This window comes from Papio anubis, chromosome 3 (genome assembly GCF_008728515.1).
Source record: "Papio anubis isolate 15944 chromosome 3, Panubis1.0, whole genome shotgun sequence".
NCBI lineage: Eukaryota > Metazoa > Chordata > Mammalia > Primates > Cercopithecidae > Papio > Papio anubis.
Window position 1 is genome coordinate 143,771,634 of NC_044978.1, and position 26,598 is coordinate 143,798,231.

Here is a 26,598-nt window from a genome sequence, read left to right on the forward strand (position 1 = left end):
TCTAAACTTTCTATTACAAAAAAAGTTAGTAATATTTTTATGTCATACTATTCCAAATTTGAATAGTTCAACTTTGCATAAAATAAATAAAGTATATAAATATTCCCCGTGGTTTTCATAAAGAGGAAGGAACATTCTTTTCCATCCTTCTATCATAGAGCAAGCTAACTCTTGCCTCCAGCTTCCTAAAATCTTAGTATTCAACTGCCCACACACAAAAGTTTTGTCCTTTATTTCACTCAGCAAATTAGTCCTACTTCTTTCCCCATACCAGGTTATCTACACATGAGGTTAAACAAAGATCTCCCCATCCACAGGAGCCCATTCTTCTTAGAAAAGGGAAGGAAGTGGATAGAAGTATATAGATTAATACAGTGTTGTATGGGAGCCAGTTTATCCCAGCTTGAAGAAGCCAACTGCTAAATTTTCAGGAATTTTACAAGTGGTTCTTAAACATGGCCATTATTAAAAACTCAATTATGGCTGGGAGTAGTGGTTCATGCCTATAATCTCAGCACTTTGGGAGGCAGAGGCAGGAGGATCACCTGAGGTCAGGAGTTCGAGACCAGCCTGGCCAACATGGCCAAACGCTATCTCTACTAAAAATACAAAAATTAGCCGGGCCTGGTGGTGTGCACCTGTAATCCCAGCTAGTTGGAAGGCTGAGACAGAAGAATCACTTGAACCCAGGAGGCGGAGGTTGCAGTGAGCCAGGATGGTACCACTGCACTCCACTCAAAGATTATCAATACTCAAAACTGATTGCTTTCTAGTTATTTTACTATTTACTTTTATCTGTGCTCTGGGACTTACGTCTTTTGTGTCTATGTAACACTTACATGGTGAAAATACCATATAGAGTATTCTGCAGCGCATCACTTCCCAACTCTGTGTTCAGTGCTGACATACTGGTAGCTTGAAATGAGCCACGATGGAAGAAACTATGCTACAGAAATTGACAAAGTTTATAACTAGAGCTTTTTTCCGTCTGGAAATCCTATGGTTAAACATTTATTAGCACGCCACTAGATACTTGGTTTGATAGAGATGGATACATAAATTCATATACTCATACATACATACATACAATATAAATGTACAGATGTAGAATAGTAGATAGATCAACACTGGCTTCCTACAGAAATACCTCTGTATGTCCTTTAATAAAAATTCTTGCAAATTTCAGTGAAACCACTGCATATTATATTTCCCACTGGAATATAGAGCACGTGGTTTCACAGAGGGTATGAAAAGTCAAACTCAAACAATCCACTGAATCTCCTTTCATGTAAACAGCCAACAATAGAGAAAAGAAACTAACAATACAGACCATGTACAGCGGGCACAAAAGGCTCTTTGACGAACTAGGAGGAAAATGCTGAGCCAGCACAAGTTCCCCGGAGCAGATTTATGTATTCTAAATTATAGGTGGTCAGCATAAACATTCTCCAATAGTAGGGCACACTTAGAAATCTCCTCTCTAAACAAGAAAAATGATATTTTAAGTTGCAAGGAATGGTAATCAATTTCTACACAAGAGAGCAAGACCAAGCAAATTTGAAAAACTTGCAACTAGAGAACTGGGGGCTGACTTTGTGAGGAAATTTTCTACACTCCAACCTAAGTAGGCAAAATACCTTTCTCAAAAATGTAATGACACTGTATATCTAAGAAGTTTATTATATTGCTGATGATAATATACAGTAGTAACTGCAACTTGAGACCCCAAAGAGCAGAGATAGCCCTGCTTCATGTTTTATTTGAAGTGGCTCATACCTGCTACAGGCATGTTTGCAAATGGAAAATACGTTTTTATAAAAAACGTTTAAATGTTACATGTTTTATGACGGTAGTTATAAACATTAAAATAAACATGGGCTAGAAACAATTCAATTCAAATATTTACGATGTTCAAATCACCGTTCTCATCACCAGAGAGATATAAAGATTATTCCCCACATTGCAGACATTCACAGGGTCACTGGGGAGACAACTAAGTGTAACCTGGAAAACCTGCTTAACCAGCTTGGAGTACCAATATGGTCAGACTTTTAACAATTGAATTACCCCATTTCTGAGTTATCTAAGCTCTTTCTGCAACAGGAATCTTGGGAAGAGAGGCTTTTATTCAGTTCATGGAGACTGTTTGTAGTTCACAAGACAAAATTAGAGAGTTTGATCAGGGCACTGTGAGCCTTTATTTATAATTTTCATTATTTTTGTTGCTACCACCTGGTGTCACTATCGAAAATGCGTCCTTGCTTTTGGTAGCTAAGTCATCCTTGCTGAGTCAGGTTCTTGAAGAGGCTGCAGTGATAATTCGTTCTTGGGCTCCCAAAGTCTCATGTCCTTTAGTCTGCACTCACAAACCCACCATGACAGGATGTCAGATTAGAGAAGTTTCTAGCCCACACTCAAGCTCTATCACAAACAATTGACCTCCACAAATAGGGACTGTGGTAACGAGTCTGGGTCGTTAGTCAGGTCTTCACTTCTCAAAGCAAGCTCCCCTTCCGTCCTTCACAGCTTTTGTGACTGGGAACCACAGCAGGACCTTCTCCACCTATCAGAAAATTCTACCTTTAAATCTCTTAAAGAAAGGGATGGCATCTCCACATATCTCCTCAGGATATTCTTTGGCCTCTCTGCAAACATAGCTACCTCTTCACCAAGGATTATTTCTGAATGTTGAGGGGTACTAGAGGGACAGGGGTTACATATGCCTCACACTGCAGGAGCAATTTCACCTTGCAGTTGTACAACTAGGAGAAAATATTTAGGTTATTCCCCAGAATTTTTTAAAAACAAAAATCTGCAAAAAAGGTAATATTCTGCTTCTACAAAGATTGATGGCCACTTTAGTCCTCTTAAAAAGTACTGTCTCACCAGATACACTGCAACTTAAATAATTTAGAAGGTAATCTGGGCTATGATAAATGTGTGCACAAATTCAATAGGAGCATAGAGCACCCGGCAATTAAGTTTGACTGAATGGATAAAGGGAGCTTTCAAGAGCCAAAGATATTTGATCTGGGACTTAAAGTGTGGGTTATGTAAACAGAGGGAAAGGTGTTTATGAGCTAAACAGCTCAAGGGAAAGGATGTGTAAATATTCTAAAGTAAAGGTGAGCCATTTACCTGGGTGACAGAACACAGGCTTCATGGGCAGCCAGTAATGAAGAGTGGGGAAAAGAAAGTTTACTGTAGACGTACCTTGTGGTCAGCTTTGGATATCATGTTAATGACTCTATTCCAAAGATGATGGGAAGCCACCCAAGGATTAAGAGCAGAAGAAGTAATGTATTTGAATCTGTAATTTAGGGAGATAACTGATACCTATGCAGAGGATGGACAGGTAAGAGGCTGGAGCTGTTCTCAGCATCCAGGGGAGAGAAGGTGCAACCCTGAGAGTAGAGGCAGTGGCAACAAACAGAGAAAACTGATTCTGGGCCGGTCACGGTAGCTCAAGCCTGTAATCCCAGCACTTTGAGAGGCCAAGGCGGGCAGATCACATGAGGTCAGGAGTTTGAGGCCAGCCTGGCCAACATGGCGAAACCCCATCTCTACTAAAAAATACAAAAAATAGCCGGGTGTGATGGCAGCCACATGTAACCCCAGCTACTCGGGAGGCTAAGGCAGGAGAATCACTTGAACCCAGGAGGCGGAGGTTGCAGTGAGCCGAGATCGTGCCACTGCACTCCAGCCTGGGTGACAACAGCGAAACTCTGTCTTCAAAAAAAAAAAAAAACTGATTCTGGTAACATTGCAGGACAGATTAGCAAACACAGTGGAATAGCAGAAGAAATGCAGAAGGAAAGTGATGCTGAGGTTTGTAGCTAGGGAGACTGGATGAAAGCTACACCATTAACAGTACTGGGTAATATTACAGGAGGAGAGTTGTAATGAGGCTACAAAATAATGGGTTTCTTTTAGACATACTGAGTTTGAAGTGCTTACAGGACCTTCATGTGGAGAAGCATTTTCTAGATTCACTTTTTAAAAAAGAGAGAAATGCTTTTATCTCTAGGTAATAAGTGATAATAACTGTGCCTGGAGGCTATCCAAATACTTTTCAACAAAATTTCTCATCACAAGCAAATATTCTGCTACAAAAACATTTCTAGCACCAATGAAACAGGGTAACTTAAAAATATATATATTTTTTTGTTTGTGTAATTATATAATGAATAAGACACTACAAATCAATGCAAAAGAAAAAGATTATTTAATAAATAACAGAGATTTAGAGTGGGTATTTAGAAAATAATTATGGATTTAGAGCCTTTCCACATACCATACACCTAATTAAGTTAAAAAAAAAATAAAGTAGAAGAAAATGAAGGCAGTTATTGATCCAATCTCTGGATCTCAGGATGGAAAACATTTTGTACACTTAAAAGCAATGAGAAAAAATCCCAATGTTTATGATTAGTAAATTTGACAACATATAAGCATTTTATATATCTCTTTTAATAAACATTGACTGAATATAAAAGACTTTAAAAAGTAGCATTGAAATTTATTAGTCACAAATATGACAGAAAAAAAGTATTGTTTATATATAAATATCTAGTATTATTCTTTAAGAAAATCAATAAGAAACAAAACAAAATGGAAAAACCTAGCCTCTATAGTATCTAGAGCAAACTATTAAAAGGTTATTGCGGAGACGGCTAATTGTGTCCCAATATTCATCCTCTCCTACTTCTTTGGTAATGGAACCACTAATTTTTAGCTGGGCATATGGTTGTCCAAAATAAAATTTACATTTTAGTCTTCCTTATAGCGACACATGGCCATATGACTAAATTCTGGCCAGTCGGATCTAAGTACAAGTGTTGAGTACCAGCTCCAGGAAGTGTTCCCCCTTAAAGGAAAGGTCAGACCCTTCCTCCTTCCTGCTGGGGGTGCAGATGTGAGATGTCCATCTGGAGCAGCTATCTTGGAGTTCGAGTTGGAAGCCATGTTAGGGTGGCAAAAAGACCTGGTAGGATGAACCTGAGTCCCTCCCGATTGTGGTGTCTCTTTACTAAACTATCTACTTCTGCCTCCTGTTAATTGACAAATAAATGTCTGTCCTCTCTAAGCCACTCTTGCTTTGGGGCTGTCACTTGCCCTCAGGTGCTAAATGTTACAAATATTAAAATCTTACTGTTCTATGTTCCCAAAATTATCAGAAGGGAATATAGGCAGTATAATATCTACTACTATGAAAAAATAGGTACATAATGAAAGGAATTCACTCACAATGGGAAACAGTATTACAGGTCAGCAACATTCCCAATATCTCAAAAACCTCACTTTGTTGTTTATCTCCTCTTGTATTTCACCAAATTGTAAATCCTGTGATTTATGATTTATGAAAGCTCCTCAGTTGTACGCTCTCTGCTGACTCTGTAAGAAAGCAACGAAATCGCCACTTTGTTATTTTGAAATCGCCACTTTGTTATTTTATAGTGGGCATTGGAGAATTAACAGCCTACAATGTTATAACAGCAAAGTCTTAAATATAGCTACCTTCAAAAATCCGTTGTAAACCTTCACAGTGGCATCACGAATCTGGCAATTGGCCAAGATTTAAAAGTATTGAATATTTCTTCATAACCAGAAAAAATATACCCCAGCTGGAGGTGTGAGAAAAGAAGGAGCTTGTCTCCCTCTCTTTGAGTTCCAGTGAGAAATTTGCTTGATTATAAACCAATTTGAAAAAGGTTACTCTTAGTTACCCCAACACACTTGCCTCAGGTATATGATCACACTGAAAACTACAAACAAGGGTAGAATGTAGGCAGTATCTCCAGGGTAGCAAGTTAAGAGTCAATACGATGCAAGCAATCATCTGGCCTATCTGGCATGGTAAGGAGGCCTTTGGAGGTAGAGGGGCAGTGGATTGGGGAGGGAGTGGAACAGGCACAGCTATTGAAAACTACAAAGGTGCCCAGGCACGGTGGTGCGTGCGTGTAATCCCAGCACTTTGGGAGGTTGAGGTGGGCGGATCACATGCAGTTGGGAGTTTGAGGCCAGCCTGACCAACATGGTGAAACACCATTTCTACTGAAAAAAAAGAAAAAAAAATAGCCAGGTGTGGTGGCGTATGCCTGTAATCCCAGCTACTCAGGAGGCTGGGGCAGGAGAATTGCCTGAACCTGGCAGGCAGAGGTTGTGGTGAGCTGAGATTGTGCCACTGCACTCCAGCCTGGACAACAAGAACAAAACTCCGCCTCAAAAAGAAAAGAAAAGAAAGAGAAGAGAAAAGTACAAAGGTTTGCAGAGACTGTGGGAACTTGGTTAGCTATAAATGATCTATACCTAGAAATATTGTTACTCACATGTATACAAGGAAAAAGGTAGCTCAACAGGCGTATCTCAAAAAACATTGAATGACTATTTTCAAAGAATCACCATCATTTCCCAGTTTTCCCCTTCCGGGATGTAAAGACAATTAACTTCAGTGCAGTATTTGTTAGAGGTTGCTATCATTGGCAATCATTCTGACCAGAACAGTAACTGTAATAAAAACCAATGTAAAATTGCTTAATTAATGCTTACATTGCTTAATTAATTAATATCTTGGGGACAATGTATTCCCCAGATATACACATTTTAATGGAATAATAGGTGAAAAGTTGAAGAAATAAATTTCTGGGAGCTTTATTTAAGTAACAGAAGATTTGTTAAGAAATTTTCCAAAAGTACTTCTAATATTTTAATATTGAAGTCTGATAAAGAAACAGACTAAACTGTTGCTTTGCCTTGCTTTCTTTCAAAGAGAGTAGTTTTCAAAAGCTCTCAGAAAAAAATTAGAAGTAACAGTGAGAATCAGCTATATTAGGAAAGATCAGATAGCCAGCAACAGAAAGAGAAAAAGAAAATAGCAATAAACACTTCTTTAAGGTTTGTTACTGTTGTTCCTTTTTCAGTTCCTTAACCTTTTTTGGTAAATATTTTCTTTCAAAAGCAATTGATTATTTTAAGCTGTCCTAATATGATTACAGAGAGTAAAAATAAAGAATAAAAAATTCTTAGGTAGTTAAAAACCTACCATAAAGGATATTTTAAGTGCCTCTCTTTTGAAATTCCAGTATCATAGGAAGTAAAACTCAAAGTAGAAATCCCCCAAACTAAGATTCCATTAATAATGTGTCACTCAATTTGAATACTAGAAATATTTCTTTAAACATAAGTACTGTTTTTCACTGGAAAAAGCTTTGTAAGACCAGTTTCCTCTTCTGGAGGGACCAGGGAAAATAAAAAGTGATCATCAATAATCACTTCCTGTCTTTTTTTTTTCTTTTTTTTTTGATGGTGTCTCACTCTGTCACCCAGGCTGGAGTGCAATGGTTCAATCTTGGCTCACTGCAACTTCAGCCTCCCAGGTTCAAGCGATTCTCCTGCTTCAGGCTCCCAAGTAGCTGGGATTACAGGTATGTGTCACCACGCCCAGCCAATTTTTGTATTTTTAGTACAGACAGGGTTTCACCATGTTGACCAGGCTGCTCTTAAACTCCCTGACCTCAGGTGATCCACTTGCCTCAGCCTCCCAAAGTGCTGGGATTACAGGTGTGAGCCACTGCGCCCTGCCAGTACCTGTCATTTTAATGGAGGAGTATAGCCTTCACCTGCCACTCACCACCTCTGTTCCTGAGTCATGTGGGAATAACACTTAATGGAGAATATCTCCAAATTGCATCGATGTTGTAAATTTGGCTAGGGTTAACAGCCCATTTGTGTTCTTTGCATAAATTATAGAAAGGCCCTCTGGGCGGAAGCCTCTTGGTCCTTTTGAAGCATCTGCTCACAGTACATGGCTTGGCAATCTGTTTGGCCCCATTTTCTTCTTGGCTAGGAGCCAGCGTGCAGGGTACATTTGTCCAGTGGTTCACGGTGACACTGTTTGCACCTGAAACATCAAGATGGTTTGCCTCAAATTCTGAAAAATTCAAACTCTGAAAAATTTTCTCCACCTAAGTGAGCTGCATGGGACAATGTACCCCCCAGATATACACTCTTAAAGGAAGAATGATGAAAAATTTGAAGAAATAAATTCTTAGGAGCTTAATTTAAAGTAACAGATTTGTTCTGAAGTTTTGCAGATACACTTCTAATATCCAAACCACTAACTCAACCACAGATTTGGGCTTTTTCTGGGTTTTCCCAGCACTAAGAAGCCACAACTTTCAAGAAAACCAGAAGGGGCACAGCTGGAAAACTGTTACACTCAGCCTGTCTAATTTTTCTTAATTTCTACTTTATAAATAATCCTAAATTACTTTTCCCAGTTTTTCTTGGTTTCCTACACATGCTTTTTAAATACATACATTATTAATTCACAAGAGCAAGTCTAAATGATCATGAAGTGACTTTTTCTTACAATTTTTAAATGGCATTTTTATAAAAATAGTAATTTACTACTTTTAATCCCAATTCGTCCACTGTATCACAAAATTTACTTTCTCACAATTCATTGTGTTTATACTTTCCACATACTCTAAAAGTTGCTTCCAATTGTTGTGATTTGTTTTCTCACTTTTATTCAAGAAACAACACAGATCATTTGCATCTTAGTTATTTATTTTCCCTGTAGCAATATTAAATAATATTAACAATATTAAAACCTGATGGTGACTCATATTATCACATAAAATACATTCATGCACCGCAAAACAACATTTCAAAGACGGACCACGTGGGTTATAATCGAACTGAGAATTTCCTATCGCCTAGTGACATTGCAGCCATTGCTAACATTGTAGCACAACACATGATTCTTGTGTGATGCTGGTGTAAACAAATCTACTGCACAGCTAGTTGTATAAAAGTCTAGCACATACAATTATTATTACATAGTAATTACTATTACAAAATGTAATAAATTATGTACATGATAATGATAATACACAACTATGTTACTGGTTCCTATATCTTCATTGTTAGAGCACATTCCTTCTATTTATATTTGCATAAAGTTAACTGTAAACAGCCTTCAGGAGGTTTTCCGGAAGAAGGCATTGTTATTGAAGATGGCGGCTCCATGTGGTTATAACTGCTGGAGACTTTCCAGTGTGACAGGATATGGAGGTGGAAGACATTGATACTGAGGATCCTGACTCTATGTAGGTTTAAACTAGTGTGCGTGCTTGTGTCTTAGGTTTTAACAAAAACACTTTAAAAATTAGAAATTTTTTTTTTTTTTTTTTTGAGACGGAGTCTCGCGCTGTGTCACCCAGGCTGGAGTGCAGTGGCGCGATCTCGGCTCACTGCAAGCTCCGCCTCCCAGGTTCACGCCATTCTCCTGCCTCAGCCTCCGAGTAGCTGGGACTACAGGCGCCCGCCACCACGCCCGGCTAGTTTTTTGTATTTTTAGTAGAGACGGGGTTTCACCATGTTAGCCAGGATGGTCTCGATCTCCTGACCTCGTGATCCGCCCGCCTCGGCCTCCCAAAGTGCTGGGATTACAGGCTTGAGCCACCGCGCCCGGCCAAATTAGAAATTTTAAAAGTAGAAAAAAGCTTGTGGAATAAGGATACAAAGAAAAAATATTTTTATACAGCTGTACAACATGTTTGTGTTTTGAGCTAAGTGTCACTACAAAAGAGTGAGAAATTTTTTAAAATTAAAAAGTTCATATAGAAAAAGTTTACAGTAAGCCAAGGCTAATTTATTATTGAAGAAAGAAAAATATTTTTAATAAATTAAGTGTAGTCTAAGTGTACAGTGTTTATAAAGTCTACAGCAGTGTACAGTGAAGTCATAGGGCTTCACATTTACTCACCGCTCACTCTCTGACTTACCCAAAGCAGCTTCCAGTCATGCAAGCTCCATTCGCGGTGAGTGCCCTATAGAGGCATACCATGTTTTATTTTTATACTGTATTTTTTTACTGTATCTTTTCTATGTTAGATGTGTTTAGATACACAAATACTTACAATTATGTGACAATTGCCCACAATATTCAGTACAGTAACATGCTGCGCAGGTTTGTAACCTAGGAGCAATAGGCCATACTATCAATATAGCCTATCTGTAGAATACGAGATACCACCTAGGTTTGTGGAAGTATATTCTCTTATGTTGGCACAATGATGAAATGGCCCACTGATGCATTTCTCAGGATGTACTCCCATCATTAAGTGACACATGACTGTATAAAGATTTTTTCTCATAAAAGTTAAATGTATGTGTGTATATATATAAAGCATATTGATATAATATATGCCATACTCACTTGTATATATATAATACTTCTGAAAGATGACTAAACTCACAGAGATATAGAAATCCACCAGACATCAAGTCTGTGACCCAAATTCTAAGCAGATCTTTTAAAAGTAGGCTACTATTACAAGAATTTGAAAAAATTCAAACATAAAAGATTGTCTCTGGCCATTTTTTCCTATATGCCACCCAAAAATACTTCAAAGAAGCTGGGCACGATGGCTTACACCTGTAATCCCAGCACTTTGAGAGGCCGAGGAAAGCAAATCATCTGAGGTAAGGAGTTCGAGACCAGCCTGGCCAATATGTTGAAACCCCATCTCTACTAAAAATACAAAAATTAGCTGGGCATGGTGGTGGGTGCCTGTAATCCCAGCTATTTGGGAGGCTGAGGCAGGAGAATTGTTTGAACCTGGGAGGCAGAGGTTGCAGTGAGCTGAGATCACGTCACTGCACTCCAGCCTGGGAGACAGAGCAAGAAAAAAAAAAAACCTCAAAGAAGTTGTAAGAAAGGATAGAGACTGGAACAATGAAGGGTTGAACCATCCATTAGACATACAAATGATCTAATCTTCTCTATTTTTTCTATCTAGGCATTAACTCCAGTGGTCATATAGTGAACATTATTCATCGAAATGTGTGATGTATCTCTGCTTCCAAAAACAGTAATAGATTTCATAACCTGATACATTAAATAAAAAGATAATGTTAAGAATAATCAAAGTAAATGGTGATAACACATATGTGCATACATACATACAAAAAATAAAGGAGGAAGGGGAAAAAGGAGAAAACAATGAGGGGTCCTCTTTACAGAAAAATGCCAGATAATAAATATAGAAGTAATAGATTTAGAAAAATCACCACTGAGTGAAAAGTTTTTGAAGAACAATATAGTCCTATGATCTCAAGGCATCATCTCACAGACTACTTTTTATTTTACAAGCACAATGGGTACTTTTATTGCAAAGGTCTCTTGTACATCACATAAGTGAATGACCAACTGTTTATCATCAGTAATGGCCCAGATATCAAGGGCCTCCTAATGAGATGCAACAGGAGTGCACAAATGGTAAGTGGGACATTCTATGAGACAACAAGCCCACACTCCAAAACATGTCAATGGCATGAAAGTGGACAAACAGAGGTGATTAAAATTCCTCAACAGTAAAACACGTTGCATGACTTTCATTAGATCTTGAGTTTAAAATATACATATATATTTGGGACTTTCTCTTTAATAATTGGGGAAACTTGGCCAGGTGAGGCGGCTCATGCCTGTAATCCCAACACTTTGGGAGGCCGAGGTGAGTGGATCTTTTGAGGTCAGGAGTTCTAAACCAGCCTGGCCAACATGGTGAAACCCCATCTCTATGAAAAATACAAAAATGAGCCGAGTAGTGGCCACCTATAATCCCAGCTACTCGGGAAGCTGAAGCAGGAGAATTGCTTGAGCAATACAGAGGTTGCAGTGAGCAGAGATCACGCCAATGCAGTCCAGTCCATGTGAAAGAGCAAGACTCTGTCTTAATAATAATAATAATAATAACAATAATTGGGGAAACTTGAATATGCACTGTATATTTGATTATATTGTTGAATCAACATTAAACTTGTTGGGCATACTAATAATATTGTGATTATGTAAGTGAAAGCTCTTGTTCTTAGAGACATATACTGAGTTATTTAGAAATGAACTGTTATAATATCTGCAGCTTACTTTCAAATAGGTCAGGAAAATGTGCATGAGGAATACACAAACATACACCTATCTATACACAGAGAGAAATAAAGTAAAAGTGACAAAATGGTATTTGGAAACTAGGTTAAAAATTTAATGGTGTTTATTAGACTATTCTTTCAATTTTTGTAGCTTTAAAATTTTTTTCAAAATAAATTATGGAAGAAAAAGAACTGAAGGGAAATAGAAGGGAAATGGTTGATTGGAAAGATTTTCCAGATCATTCCATGCTGAAGATGGTTCCTGAAGGAGTTATGAACATGCCACCCCAAGATATGCTGCTCTGGCATATTGACCTATCGGGAGAATCCGCTCCCGATGTTTAACGTGGGTTCTTTTCTATTTCCTAAGTGTCTTCAGCTGGGTTGAGAAATAAAGGGAAAGAGCACAAGAGAGAGAAATTTAAAGTTGGGCGTCCGGGGGAGACATCACATGTCGGCAGGATCCGTGATGTTCCCCCAGACGTAAAACCAGCAAGTTTTTATTAGCGATTTTCAAAAGGGGAGGGAGTGCACGAATAGGGTGTGGGTCACAGAGATCACACACTTCACAAGGTAATAAAATATCACAAGGCAAATGGAGGCAGGGAGAGATCACAGGACCACTGAATGAGGAGAAATTAAAATTGCTAATGAAGTTTCAGGCACGCATTGTCATTGATAACATCTTATCAGGAAACAGGGTTTAAGAGCAGGTAACCTGTCTGACCACAATTTATTAGGTGGGAATTTTTGTCCACCTGATGAGCCTGGGAGTACTATAGGACACCAGGGCTTATTTCATCCCATCGGCTTCAACCATAAAAGACCGGACGCCTTAAAAGGGGCTGTCTGGCCATCAGAGAAATGCAAATCAAAACCACAATGAGATACCATCTCACACTAGTTAGAATGGCGATCGTTAAAAAGTCAGGAAACAACAGGTGCTGGAGAGGATGTGGAGAAATAGGAACACTTTTACACTGTTGGTGGGATTGTAAACTAGTTCAACCATTATGGAAAACAGTATGGCGATTCCTCAAGGATCTAGAACTAGATGTACCATATGACCCAGCCACCCCATTACTGGGTATATACCCAAAGGATTATAAATTATGCTGCTATAAAGACACATGCACACGTATGTTTATTGCAGCACTATTCACAATAGCAAAGACTTGGAATCAACCCAAATGTCCATCAGTGACAGATTGGATTAAGAAAATGTGGCACATATACACCATGGAATACTATGCAGCCATAAAAAAGGATGAGTTTGTGTCCTTTGTAGGGACATGGATGCAGCTGGAAACTATCATTCTTAGCAAACTATCACAAGAACAGAAAACCAAACACCGCATGTTCTCACTCATAGGTGGGAACTGAACAATGAGATCACTTGGACTCAGGAAGGGGAACATCACACACCGGGGCCTATCATGGGGAGCGGGGAGGGGGGAGGGATGGCATTGGGAGTTATACCTGATGTAAATGACGAGTTGATGGGTGCAGCACACCAACATGGCACAAGTATACATATGTAACAAACCTGCACGTTATGCACATGTACCCTACAACTTAAAGTATAATAATAATAAATAAATTTAAAAAAAAAAAAAGGGGGCTGTCTATAGGCCTACCTTCAGGGCGCATTCTCTTTCTCAGGGATGTTCCTTTGGAGAACTAATAAATTTATTTATTTATTAGTTTATTTATTTATTTATTATTTATTTATTTATTAGTTCTCCAAAGGAGATCTTCACAATTTACGTTCTTCTGCCGCTGCTTCAGCCGGTCCCTCCATTCGGGGTCCCTGATTTCCCGCAACGTTGACTATTTTCAACTAAAGGTACTTTAAAAACAAAACAAACAAACAAACAAACAAAAAAAACAGCAGATGGAAGAAGATCACTCTGACCTTCATTCTACTTTTTAAAAGCAGGAAATAAAATTCCCATGTGAGAAATGTTCTCCCTATACCAGAAGGAAAGCATTATTCTTATCAAGGATGGGAAGTTGAGACTCAGGGATATCTTTACAAACGAACTTGGTTAAATTAACCCTTACCTTCCTAGTCACTTCTCTACCCAGTTAACTACCCTAGCCCAAGCCCCTCTGCCATACCACATCCCACAATTTGCTATCCTTTGTCCAATTCAGTATGTAAGTGATAGACTCTAACTGCTTCTCTGAGTCTTCACTTCTTTATGAGAGCTCCTGTACCACCTAAAACTTGTGTTAAATAAATTTATATGCTTTTTTCCTGTTAATCTGTCTTGTGTCAATTTAATCTTCCAGTCCAACTGGGACCCTAAGAGAATGGAAGTGGAGTTATTGCCTCCCCCATACGCATATTATATCATTTCAGTGCTAGATGAAAAGCAAAATAAACATATATTATCAAATATAGGATATGATATAATTATCTCTAGAGAAAATGTTCAAATGGATTAAATAATTAAATGCAGTTGATAGTTAAAATCATCTGGAAGTAGCATGGTATATAGATTCTGGAGCCTTATAATGATGAATTTTAATCTCAACTTTGCCAGTTACTAGCTGTGTGATCTTGAACATGATACTTTTCATTAATTTGACATTTCTTGGATTTCTCTTCTGTAAAACAAAGATGATCATACTTAGCTCATATAGCTGCTCTGACAATTAAATGGTGTAATGCTGCAGATCAGTGCTTCTCAAACTTTTGTTGCATCACAGTCTCCTGGAAGACTCGTCCCCACCCCCAGAGTTTCTAATTCAGTAGGTTTGGTGTGGGGCCTTAGAATGCATTTTCAAGTTGATCCAATTGATTCTCATGCTGTTGGTCTGGGGATCACACTTTTTAAATTATTGCTATAAATATTCAGATCAAAAATGTGCACACTCTGACAGTGGCAATACAGAGATAAAGCTGGCTCACTACCTTTCAGAGTGACATTTATTAGCTTGAGTATACCCTTTCACCATTATATTGTTACTTGAACATGTTTTTCTTTGGCTGGAAGATCCTCACCATTCTCATCTCTGCCCTGAGACTGAACACATATAAATCTCTCATTAGCCAGGAACTGAATACAACACGGAAGCTTCATTGACTTGGCTCCACCACTGTCTCTTTTTTGGAGTAGTTGTCAAATATTTCTACAATATATGTAAAATAAACTTGGACTGAGAAAGAGAAGTAATTCCACAGAACATAAAATCCCTGTTAATGGTGCATATAAATACCTCTCCAGCGAGTAAGTGAAGTCTGTGTCTTATGACTCACTCAATAGCCCAGGTTGATGAATTTCCATCAGCACTTTCAACCCTCTCTAGGTTCCAATCCCATGAGAGCACCTGGCAGTGTATTCGGAAGTGAATGAGCTCTGTGATCAGTCTGTTACATCAATGCCTGTTGTAGGAGGTTCAGAGTGAATTACGCTCTGTGGTACCTCCATGAGCATCTAGCATAAATCATAGAGGTTTCTTCTCTGATTCCTAATTTTCATTTATGTTCGCAGCTGCACAAAAAGTACAGCCCTGAACCTCAGCCTGGGGACCCTTCTAGCCCTACTCCCAGGGCATGGCCTCGGGGATGGTCAGAGAAATCAAATTCCTTAGTCCTGGACAATGTGAACCAGAAAGCTCTTTACCTTAAACCCCATGTGCTCCAGCTTGGACCCCTCTTATCATGCCACCATACAGAGCACTTTCCATCTTGCTCTGCACTCTGACTTGAATTTTGGGACATCAACCCTTCCTGGATGTTTATCAGAAGAATAGCGTACCAGATTGTAAACAGCATGGGCTCTGGACACCGAAAGACAAGTTAGAATGGATTGAGGTCCTTGACCAAATTACATAAGGTTAGTATTAACATTACTGAGGTCGAGCCTCAGTTTGCTAATCCATACAGTGTAAATAGCATAATTTGATTAATAACATTAAATAATATAATGCATATGAAAGCACTGAGCTCAATGTCTATAGTAGGCATGACATATGTTATATTTTGTAAAATTCTTAGTAATGGGCAAAGCTAATAATGACAACTGACAGAGAGAGGATGACGAAAAGAAAACATGCCCATTGGTGAAGTTTAATCTTTAGCTATTTTCTGGCCGGCTTCTGGTCTGCTTTCATTCCTCTACCTCAAACTCTCACCATGCCTCATAGCCCAGTCAGACTTTACAAAGGAAATAAAAACCCCTTTCAATGGCTGTCCTAAATCCTAGGACCTATTAATGAGCATTCCATTCTTCCCACTGTAGAAAAGACTTTTATTAAAGTGTAATGGGGACAATTACTATGCCTTATGCGATTTTGTAATTGTAGTGTTGTTCCTGATTTCTGCAGGGCCATGAGTCTGGAGGTTGGAAACATTGCCTCTAATAAGGCTAGACCACACAGTACTCTATCTTATAATCTCATGAGATGGGATCCTTAATGGGAGATAGTATGCAGCAGATGAAAGAGCAAAGGGTTAGATGTTAGGCCAGGTGGATTTCACCATGCTCTCTCACCAATAACTAGTAATAATTGTGTGGCCTTGGACATTATGGAGGGGGGGGTCTTCACTTTCCTCATGTGTAAAATATATACCCTGTAGGCTCTCTTTTATCTTTCAGAAATTATAGTTGTCTCTGTTTTAACTTTGGCCCTGGCTTAGCCTTCCAACCTGGAAGAAGAATCATGATTGACACGGATTTGTCAAGTTTACAGTTCAATGCATGAAAGTCCTGACATGCACCAAGAAGCTGGCATCAAGTCTCAGGTCATCATTATGATGAACTATCTTAAATAGAGAACAGAAGAAAATAATGCTGTATTGAGGTGAGTGAGTTTTATGGAAATGTCAAAAATATCAACGATATACATTTATTGTATTGACATTTCTGTAGCTCAATTTTTGCCTTAAAGAATAAAAACAAAAGCTTTTAAACTTTAAAAAAGCTACGATCAAGTAGCTTTTGCATGGCATGACTTGATTCTTAAAGAATGTATGTAGAGTTGTGAACACCAAGGTCGTAACGGTGTTTACTACTCAACGATAGTTATAAATTTCTAAGTTTCCTTTATTTTCTTTGATTATCAATATTTTCTAGCTTTCTAACATGTGCACATATTGCTTTTGTAATAATAAAACACTTTATTCTGAATCCAACTTCACTCACTCTCTGGCAGTCTTTTACAGTTTCTCTGTCTGGAAAATAATTCAGAATACTACTCCTCAAATATTTTTATGGATAAAAAAGAAGAAAAACAAATTATAGTTCCCTAGCATGTCTTCCAAGCCAAAGACATTTTTCTACTAAACTCTGTCTTCATCTTTTAAAACTCCCTTATTGATTTGCTCTTAGGTTACTATTCTTGTTTGTGACTGTTTCTCATCAAGAAGCAGTATGTGCTCAACCTGCCATAAAACAGGGTGGTAGGTTTCAGAGCTCAGATTCGCCTGCTTTTCCTGAAATCAGTTATGAAGGCTTTACACAGAGTTCTTCTTAACAGCCTGAGGGAGAGCAGAGTTGAGAGCATGAATTCAAATCCTATTCTAGATTGAATCATGACTCTGCTATTTGCAAAGCTGTACAACCTTGAGCCCTTTATGTGATCTCTCATATCTTCAGTTTTCCCATCTGTAAAGTGAGTGTAAAAATACCCACCTTAAAATGTTGTCAGGACTAAATGAGACCTTATTTGTAAAGAGGCAGAGCTCAATGCCTGGAAATTAATCATTGCTTATTGGAACATTTGATGGCTTGATAAATGTAGCTACAATTAATTCTTTAAAAAAATTAAGCCTATTCTCAAATAACTTTAGAAAACTAGTCAACTTACTACAAAATCTCATCTCATCCTCATTAGCTTTTCTTATTTCTGAGAAAAATAAATATACTTGAAAAATATTTTAGGAAATCTTTCTGCTTTGACTTTATTATATCAAAACTCTACCTACACAATTTCTCAATTTGAAAATCCTTTAAATGCTCAAATGAGCAAATTTCTATTTCTTTATAAAATGATTATTATTTTTCAAAGGCAGAATTAGTATCTAATCAATCTAATTATATGAACACAGAAATTTTATGAGCTGGAAGGAAATTAAGAAGTAGCCATATTAACAAGACATGGTGGTGCACGCCTGTAATCCCCGTTTCTCGGGAGGCTGAGGCATGAGAATTGCTTGAACTAAGAGGTAGAGATTCCAGTGAACTGAAATTATGCTGCTGCACTCCAGCTGGTTGATGGAAGAAGACTCTCTCTCAAAGAATAAAAAAAAAAAAAAAGAAGTAGCCGTGACTTTTCTATTCAGATAGCTGATTATTAATAAAAATCCATGTTTTCATATTCAAGAAAACTATTTTTGAAGTTTCTAACACTAAAACAAAAAGAAATATTATTCTATTTAATATTGAAAAGGAACAATACAGGGTCTGTTAGTTTATAAGCATAATCTTGGCAACTGAATGGGGAGTTCACTATTAAATGAGAGTGAAGGAATATTGACAGGATCATCCCCATTTTCCCTAATATTTTGTTTATTTACTTATTAATTTGTTGTTCTCAGAGAAAATGATTCTTGTGGTGAATCTTGTCAGTAATAGATTAACTCTGCTATATGAATGGGAAAAGCACTTTAGCCCATCTTTTAATGTGGTTTATAATAACAGCTACTTCATAGAGACATTGTGAGAATTAGATGAGAAAATATATAAATCATTGAGTAGAACCTGAATATAATGTTCTTATATAATATTATCATTATTTGTATTACTGCAGAAATAGGAGTGTTAAAGAAGTTAACTGCTCAAGTTTTTTTTCTTAAAGAAGACTATATTAGAATAGATTAAGTTCGCATGAGAATAGCCCCTTTAAAAGTTCATTCACTGATAAATTAATTCCTTTAGCTACTCCATGCCCAGCTTAGGAGAAAGCCTCTTCAATTCCCCTACTTCAATTTTGCCCACTAAGGGATTACATTCACTTGGTTGAATGCAGCCTTTCACTGAGTGAACACTTAGGAATTTTTTTCTTTTTCATGATGAAACCATTTAAACATATAAAAGAATACAGAAGATAATGTGAAAGACACCTGTAGGTATAACATTGTTAAAATGCTAAGATTAAACCCATGTTAATATTTGGCTTTCTTTGCTTTAATTCACTCGCTTTGTCTTCTTAAAAATGAAATGTCACAGGTACATCATATCCTCAACCTACCATTGTCCTTCCCAGAGGCAACCACTATTCTAAAGCTGGTGTGCATTAATTTCATGGACAGTTTTGTACATTCATTATGTACATAGCATCCACAAATAAAACTATGTTTAACATTTAAATGAACATATTATACTTTAAGTATCCTTTGCAACCTTTTAAAAAAACTCAGCATTGCATTTTTTAATCACATTTATTCATGTAGATCTCAATCATTCATTATAAAACTTGCATAGTAGTTGTCTGAATAAACCATGGTTTATATATTTATTCATTGTTAAGTGGATTGTTTCCCTTGTTACAAACTTGCTCAAAGAATTTCTTTGTGCAAAAATACCTTGTTTTTTCTAGGGTAGAGAAATCCAAGAGTGAGATGGTAAGGAGTGTACATCTTTTAATTTGCAAGGTACTCCCAAATTGCTCTCCAAAATGGTGAAACCAATTCACACTCCAATGAACATGTATATGGTTTCATCTTCTCCCATATCCTCACTAATGCTTGGTGTCATTATATACATTGAATTTTTCCAACTTGTTATTAATATATATTTCTCACATCTTCCTGAATTATCTGCCAATTCACTTATTTCCAGGAATCTCATAATATCATTTTCTGGAAAAACCTCTTTGTAAATATCAGGAGACAGAGCATATGAACACATAATCTAAGAAATCAGTAATTCATGGAGGATGTTTTCTTCTTTTCCTTTTTTTTTTTTTTTTTTTTTTTCTTATTTGAGACAGAGTTTCACTCTGTCACCAGGCTGGAGTACAGTGGTGCGATCTCGGCTCACTGCAATCTTCGCTCCCGGGTTCAAGCGATTCTCCTGCCTCAGCCTCCTGAGTAGCTGGGACTACAGGTGCACGCCACCAAGCCCAGCTAATTTTTTTTTCTTTTTTTGTATTTTAGTACAGATGGGGTTTCACCATGTTGGCCAAGATGGCCTCGATCTCCTGACCTCGTGATCTGCCCACCTTGCCTCCCAAAGTGCTAGGATTACAGGCGTGAGCCCATGTGCCCCACCAGGATGTTTTCTTAAATAAAAAGACAAAATCAAAGAACAAAGGGGATGAATCCACATGTGGAAGCATATATATGAATTTAAAATCATGTCCTTATGAGATAATCCAAGGCAAACCAAATTAAAGAAATCTTAAAATTCAACTCCTGCTCTAAAGTTTTTGGTCAACTGGATTGTACTCATTCCTTAATAAATCAGAAATGCTGGAATTCTCTCTGTATCTTTAAGATGTAGAAGAGAAATATATAAAGACTTCATGGAAATTAATAAATATTGCCTGTTGGGATCTCATTTTCATATTCCACTTAATCTAGCAAAACAAGACTGGTTCAATAATTTATACATGGTTTGAGGATAAATTAATGAGCTCTGGGTATGAAGTTGCTTTTATGTAAAGTGAAATGAACCCAACTCTTTCATATTACAAATGTGCTTGTTACTGAGTTTTAACAAAAATGAAAACTACAGTGCTCCTATGAATGTAAATGCCAATATTATTTCACACGAGGGAATATTAAACACAATAATAAGCTATTTCACATTCTTGCCTACCAATATTGTACTCATCTTCAGATATAATAATAAGGAATAGCATAACTCTGATAAACATAACTTTTAAGATTTAAAATTTATGTTTTTGTTCTTCTGTCATTTTTGTTATTCTATTCTTGGTTATATTCTCTACCATTGTAAATTGACAATATTCAGTTGTGTAAACTGTGTCTTTGTTTGGTCTAATCATTGGTGTGTATTCTAGGTAACCTTACAACAAAATACATGGAAACTTCTAGAATTCATGTCTATACAGACACATAGAAAAATAAAGCTGATGCTTGCTACTGACATATATCTCTTTTTTTCCACTTTAAAAAAGTTCGTTTTAATGAATATCATAATGGTCTTTCTATGCATAATTTTTGCATACATGGATGCATTTTTAAAAACAAAACAAAATGGTGTTGCCTCTACATGCTGTTGTTATAACTCACTTTTTTCATTCAGCAGCAAAGTGTACTGATACATATTCTAAGGCAGCCATGAAGCTGCTTTGATCTTGATCTTAATAAGACTATTAAAATAATTTCCCAGAGATCTATTACTTTCATATTGGATAGAAGTACATTGCAAGTCCTTTAATTTTCGTAGTTTGTTTCAAAGGAAAGGTAGAGGAAAGGCTGCTTTGATTTAAGGCCCTTTTTAGTTGACAACCCTTGATCACTTGGTGTTTAATAGTCAATGATTCAACTAAAGCTATATTTGTAAGTGCAATAATATATGAAGAAATGATTTCTTAAAGCCCAAGTGTGCATAGCATTAATAAAGCAATGCAGTGGTATTAGTTATTCATTTTGAAAACAATATTGCAATTACATGTCTTCTAATGAAAAAAATTCACAGGCAAAATGGTTATAAGTTTGTCTAAAGTGAAATTGTATAACTAGTAAAAGAAAATAGAACCAACACCACAGATTATATTCCTAGGTGCATGCAGTTCACATAAGAATTAAACAGGATATAGCAGAAGACAAGAAATAATCAAAATCAGAGCTAAACTGAAGGATATCAGGACACACACACAAATCAAAAAATCAAAAAGATCAATGAATCCAGGAGTTGGTTTTTTAATAAGATAGGCTGCTAGCTAGATTAATAGAAGAAAGGAGAGAAGATCCAAATAAACACAATCAGAAACAATAAAGGGGATGTTACCACTGACACCACAGAAATAAAAATAACTATCAGATGCTACTACAAAAACCTCTATGAGCACAAACTAGAGAACCTAGAAGAGATGGATAAATTGCTGGACACATACACCCTCCCAAGACTGAACCAAGAAGAAACTGATTCCCTGAACAGATCAATAACCATCTCTGGAAGTTGAATTAGTAATAAATAGTCTACCAACCAAAAAATGTCCAGGACCATATAAATTTACAGCTGAAATCTACCAGATGTACAAAGAAGAGTTGGTACCATTTCTACTGAAACTATTCCAAAAAATTGAAAGGGAGCATTCCTTCCTAACTCATTCTATGAGCTCAGCATCATCCTGATACTAAAACTTGGCAGAGACAAAAGAAAAAAAGATTTCAGGCCAATATCCTTGATGAACATTGATGCAAAAATCTTCAACAGAATACTTGCAAACTGAATCCAGCAGCACATCAAAAAGCTAACCCACCATGATTGAGCAGGCTTTATCCCTTGGGGACAAGATTGGTTCAAAATATGCACATCAATAAATGTGATTATTCATATAAATTGAACTAAACAAAAATGACATGATCATCTCAATAGATGCAGAAAGGCTTTCAATAATATTCAACATCTCCTCATGTTCAATCCCCTCAATAAACTAGGTATTGAAGGAACATACCTCAAAATAATAAGAGCCATATATGACAGACCCACAGGCAAGAACATACTGAATGAGAAAAAGCTGGAAGTATTGCCCTTGAAAACTGACACAAGACAAGGATGCCCTCTCTCACCACTCCTATTCAACAGAGTAATTGGAAGTCCTGGCCAGAGCAATAAGCCAAAAGAAAGAAATAAAGGGCATCCAAATAGGAAGATCAGAAGTCAAACTATCCCTGTTTGCAGAGGACATGTTTCTATATCTAAGGGATAAGAACTAAAGGATAAGAAAGTGATTTTTGAAATGGATAAAACATACCTAAATCCCATGGGTACATTCTAGTGGGAAGGGACATCTCCTATAATAAATATGCCAATGCAGATCTTTAAGGAATTTCTATAAACTGCTACCAGGAACCACTAAGAATTGGACAACTCAATCTCTTTTTAAAGCAAAAAGTGACTATTGTTAATTCTACCTTGAGTGATAGCTAGACTCAACATGCCTACCTTTTCAAGTTGATCTTTCAAAAATAAATATACATTGTTTATTACAGTCTGTCTCATAATTTTGCTCAGCTAGGCCTACCTTAGTTATTCATGAATAGAACCTAGTTCTATTCATTTGTAAATATTTAAAAAATACTCTTCTAATCATAAAACACCAGGGTCCTTCTTTGTATTCTTCTGAGCCCAGCCCTTACAGCTCTGAGGTGACCAGGCTCTTCAGTCATCCTTACAAACCACTGAAGGTGGGAATAAATCTGAGGGCAGAGATAAAATTTCTCAGCAAAACTCTGCAAAACTTAATTAAGAGCCACCTCACACCTTAAAAACAAACAATGGCTAGGATGTCACAGCATTTAACTTTCTTCTCATTTCTAGGTGGCCTTTCATTTTTCAGATATTTGTATTAAGGTATCTGGCCTAGAATGAAGTTATTCTCCAAAAGGTAAGATTATTCAAAAGGTAAAGTGAAAGTAAGTCTTCTGCAAGGAATGTTTTGTGACATATCTTTAATGATTATTTTTAAAAATAAAATACCTTTTCTAACTCTAACTTTATTTCTGTTCAGCTGGGGTTCATCATCCTGTACCATTCTATAAAGTTACATAACATTCATTAGTAAATAAATTGGTAAATTTAACTAACTTGCCCAAATAAAAATTAGTTTGGGTTTCCATATGTCAAATTACCAGAATATCCAATATGTCACTGAGGAACTTTCTCTACTAAGTGGTGTAAGAACCCATGAAAGTGACTCAGGTCAAAGAAGTCAGTGGTGTTTCAGCACTAGACACTGTCAGTTGCTATGCCAACAGCCATTATCCATTTCCCCACTTCTTCCTTCTGACAGAACCTTGATTTTATTAATTGCCCTCCAAGTAGCTGTTCGGTTGGTGCAAAAGTAATTGAGGTCTTTGCAATTAAAAAAAAAAAGGCAAAAACAAACCACCTTTGAAAAAATCATAACTGAGGAAATTATGTCAGTGAGAGAGATCAGACCTAACCGACCCCATCTTCCTTCAAACCTCTAAACCATCTTTGTTCATTCCTGGGTGTAGGCTGAACTAGCCATGGGGAGGAATTTAGCTTATAGTTTAAACTCTGAAACAAAATGGATAATAGCCATTTCCTGAAAAACTCCTTCTTGCCTGGGGACCAGTCTGCCTTTGTAGGATTAACAAATTAGCTACAAGATTAGGTATCATGGTTTAGGGGCCATGCAGCCTCTGACTGAAAGAGTCCGAACCTCCCCAAATGCTCCTGAGGATAAAATCACTGTTGTAAAACCTAAGATCAGTGCTTGAGATATTTTGCAGACCCTGCAGCAGATGACACCACTCAGACTGATCATGTGGCTCAACCAGATATGTGATCCCATCCCAAAGTCAGCAAGAAGAACTTACTTCGACCCCCTATGATTTTATCTTCAACCTGACCAATCAGCACTCCCCCCTTTCTGAGCCCATACCCACCAAATTATCCCTAAAAACTGTAATCCCCGAATGCTCGGATAGACTGATTTGAGTAATAATAAAACTCCAGTCTCCCGCACAGCTGGCTTTGAGTGAATTATTCTTTCACCATTGTAATTCCCTTGTCTTGATAAATCGGCTCTGTCTAGGCAGCAGTTAAGGTGATCCCATTGGGCAGTTACAAAACTACAATTACTTTTGCACCAACCTAATATTTCCTTCTGGGAAGACAGGACTCATCTTCATCCCCAGCAATGACTCCTGATTGGCCAAAGCTAGCCATGGTTATTTATCTCCCTTGGCAAGCATTTAGTTTGGTGTGGGCACTGACCAAATTCTGTCTGATGAGACATAAGAAGTAGGCTGAGGGACTTCAAAACCATTTTTCTTCTCTTAAAAAAGACCAGGACAGAAACATTTCTTTATTTTCCCTCTCTCTTGACATTAGTATGAAAGGATATGATGACTGAAGCTGCTACAAGCATCAAGCAACTATGAAGTAGAAAAATGGCAAGACCCTCAATTTCTGATGACTTTGTTGAACCACTGAATTAACCACTTCTGGAATAGTCCTACCTTCCAGGATTCTGATTGTATGAGGGAATCAACCAAGGAATGTATTCTGTTAGAAGTAATAGAAAATCCAACTTGCATAGGTTTAAACAAAGAATTTTTTATATTTCTCTTGCAACACAAAGCCCAAAGACAGGTACAGAGTGGGCCTGGAAGATGACTGCCACTGGATAAGGTAGAAGGTGCCTATGGAAAACTATCTAGCAATATTGAAAGAAAATATAAGTTTAGAACAGGAAACTAAATGTGAGGGAATGAGAATTAACTAGACCCTAAAGTTTGGTCTACAGCGATGACTTGGGCTGTGTTTAAGGTTGTGTTTATTTCCATTTACTAGTGAACAGCCAGGAAAGCAATGCAAAAGATCAACCTGAGATCAAAGAAACAAGTGAGTCTATATAGCTCCCCATGACAGCCCAGTTTCTCACAGAAGTGTACTCAAAGTTATCTGTAATTTAGTAGAGTGGGGAACTGATCACATCAGAAGAGGCCAGAATCATGAGCTTCCTGACTCATATACTGTTAATCTAAGAAGCAGCAGCTCAGGAATCAAGGATCTACTCTGTTGCCAGAAGAGAAAAGAAGTCCTACCTCTCCTCAAAATCTTTCTAGACCTAATTTTGTGAACACTTCATGGCTTATACAGGATTTTAGAACTATATTGACAAAAGACAAGACCAGATTTGAATAAATAGATAGAAAACAAGAAAGCAGATACACAACGCCAGGCCCTTGGAACTATATTACTGAGTTGAGGAAACTAAAAAGCCAAGTCAGAGTGGTCTGCTAGATTTTCCTATGATCTATTGTAGAATAATCTTTGATGGTGACAAAAGAAAAACTTCAGCTGAATTAAATTTATAAGAGTTTAATTGAGCAATGAATGATTTGTGAATCGGGCAGCCCGCAGAACCACAGCAGATTCACAGAGACTCCAGGGGTACCTTGTGGTCAGAATAAATTTACAGACAAAAAAGGTATAGTGACATACAGGAATCAGAAGTGAGGTACAGAAACAGTGAGATTGGTTACGGCTTGACTTTTGCCTTTTTTGAACGTAGTTTGAACATTCAACCCCTATGAGTGGTTGAAGTACGGCCACTGGGATTGGCCAACACTCAACCATTGTTACAAATGCATACTATTAAGTTAGATTTTCAATTTTGTCTGACTATTAAGCTAGGTTACAGTTCATCCATAAGGACTCAAATATAGAAGTACAGAGTCCTTCTCAGGCCATATTTAGTTTGCTTTAACAATCCCCCTTTTAGTCATTTTCTCAATTTTTTGAGAGATTGACCAAAATCTTAGTCATTGATGTTACTATCACTTTTGTAAATGTACTTATATGATTTTGAAGCCCACTGAAAAACAGTAGAACAGTGGGTTTTGCAAGGAGGCATTAAGGACTGAATAGAGGGTACTTCCTTATGCTGGAATATCCTGTTTACAGGAGGAAACAAAACCTGATCCGTTCTACGATCTGTGTTTTCTTAAAGTCTTACTTTGATTATGTCACATTTAGCATG

At 37.3% G+C, this 26,598-nt stretch overlaps 1 protein-coding gene across 5 annotated transcripts in view; it reads right to left on the reverse strand.

Moving 5' to 3' along the window:
- GRXCR1 (glutaredoxin and cysteine rich domain containing 1) overlaps positions 1–26,598 on the reverse strand; it is a 360,439-nt gene that overhangs the window by 323,993 nt on the left and 9,848 nt on the right. For 2 of the 5 annotated variants that reach the window (XR_002522023.2, XR_002522024.2), the window contains exon 3: positions 5,248–5,394. The exons of 2 other annotated variants lie outside the window; for them this stretch is intronic. The gene's annotated coding sequence lies outside the window, so the exon portion shown is untranslated. Of the gene's footprint in view, positions 1–4,074; positions 5,395–26,598 lie in introns of those variants that run through there. One more of the 5 variants, XR_002522022.2, reaches the window with a different exon arrangement.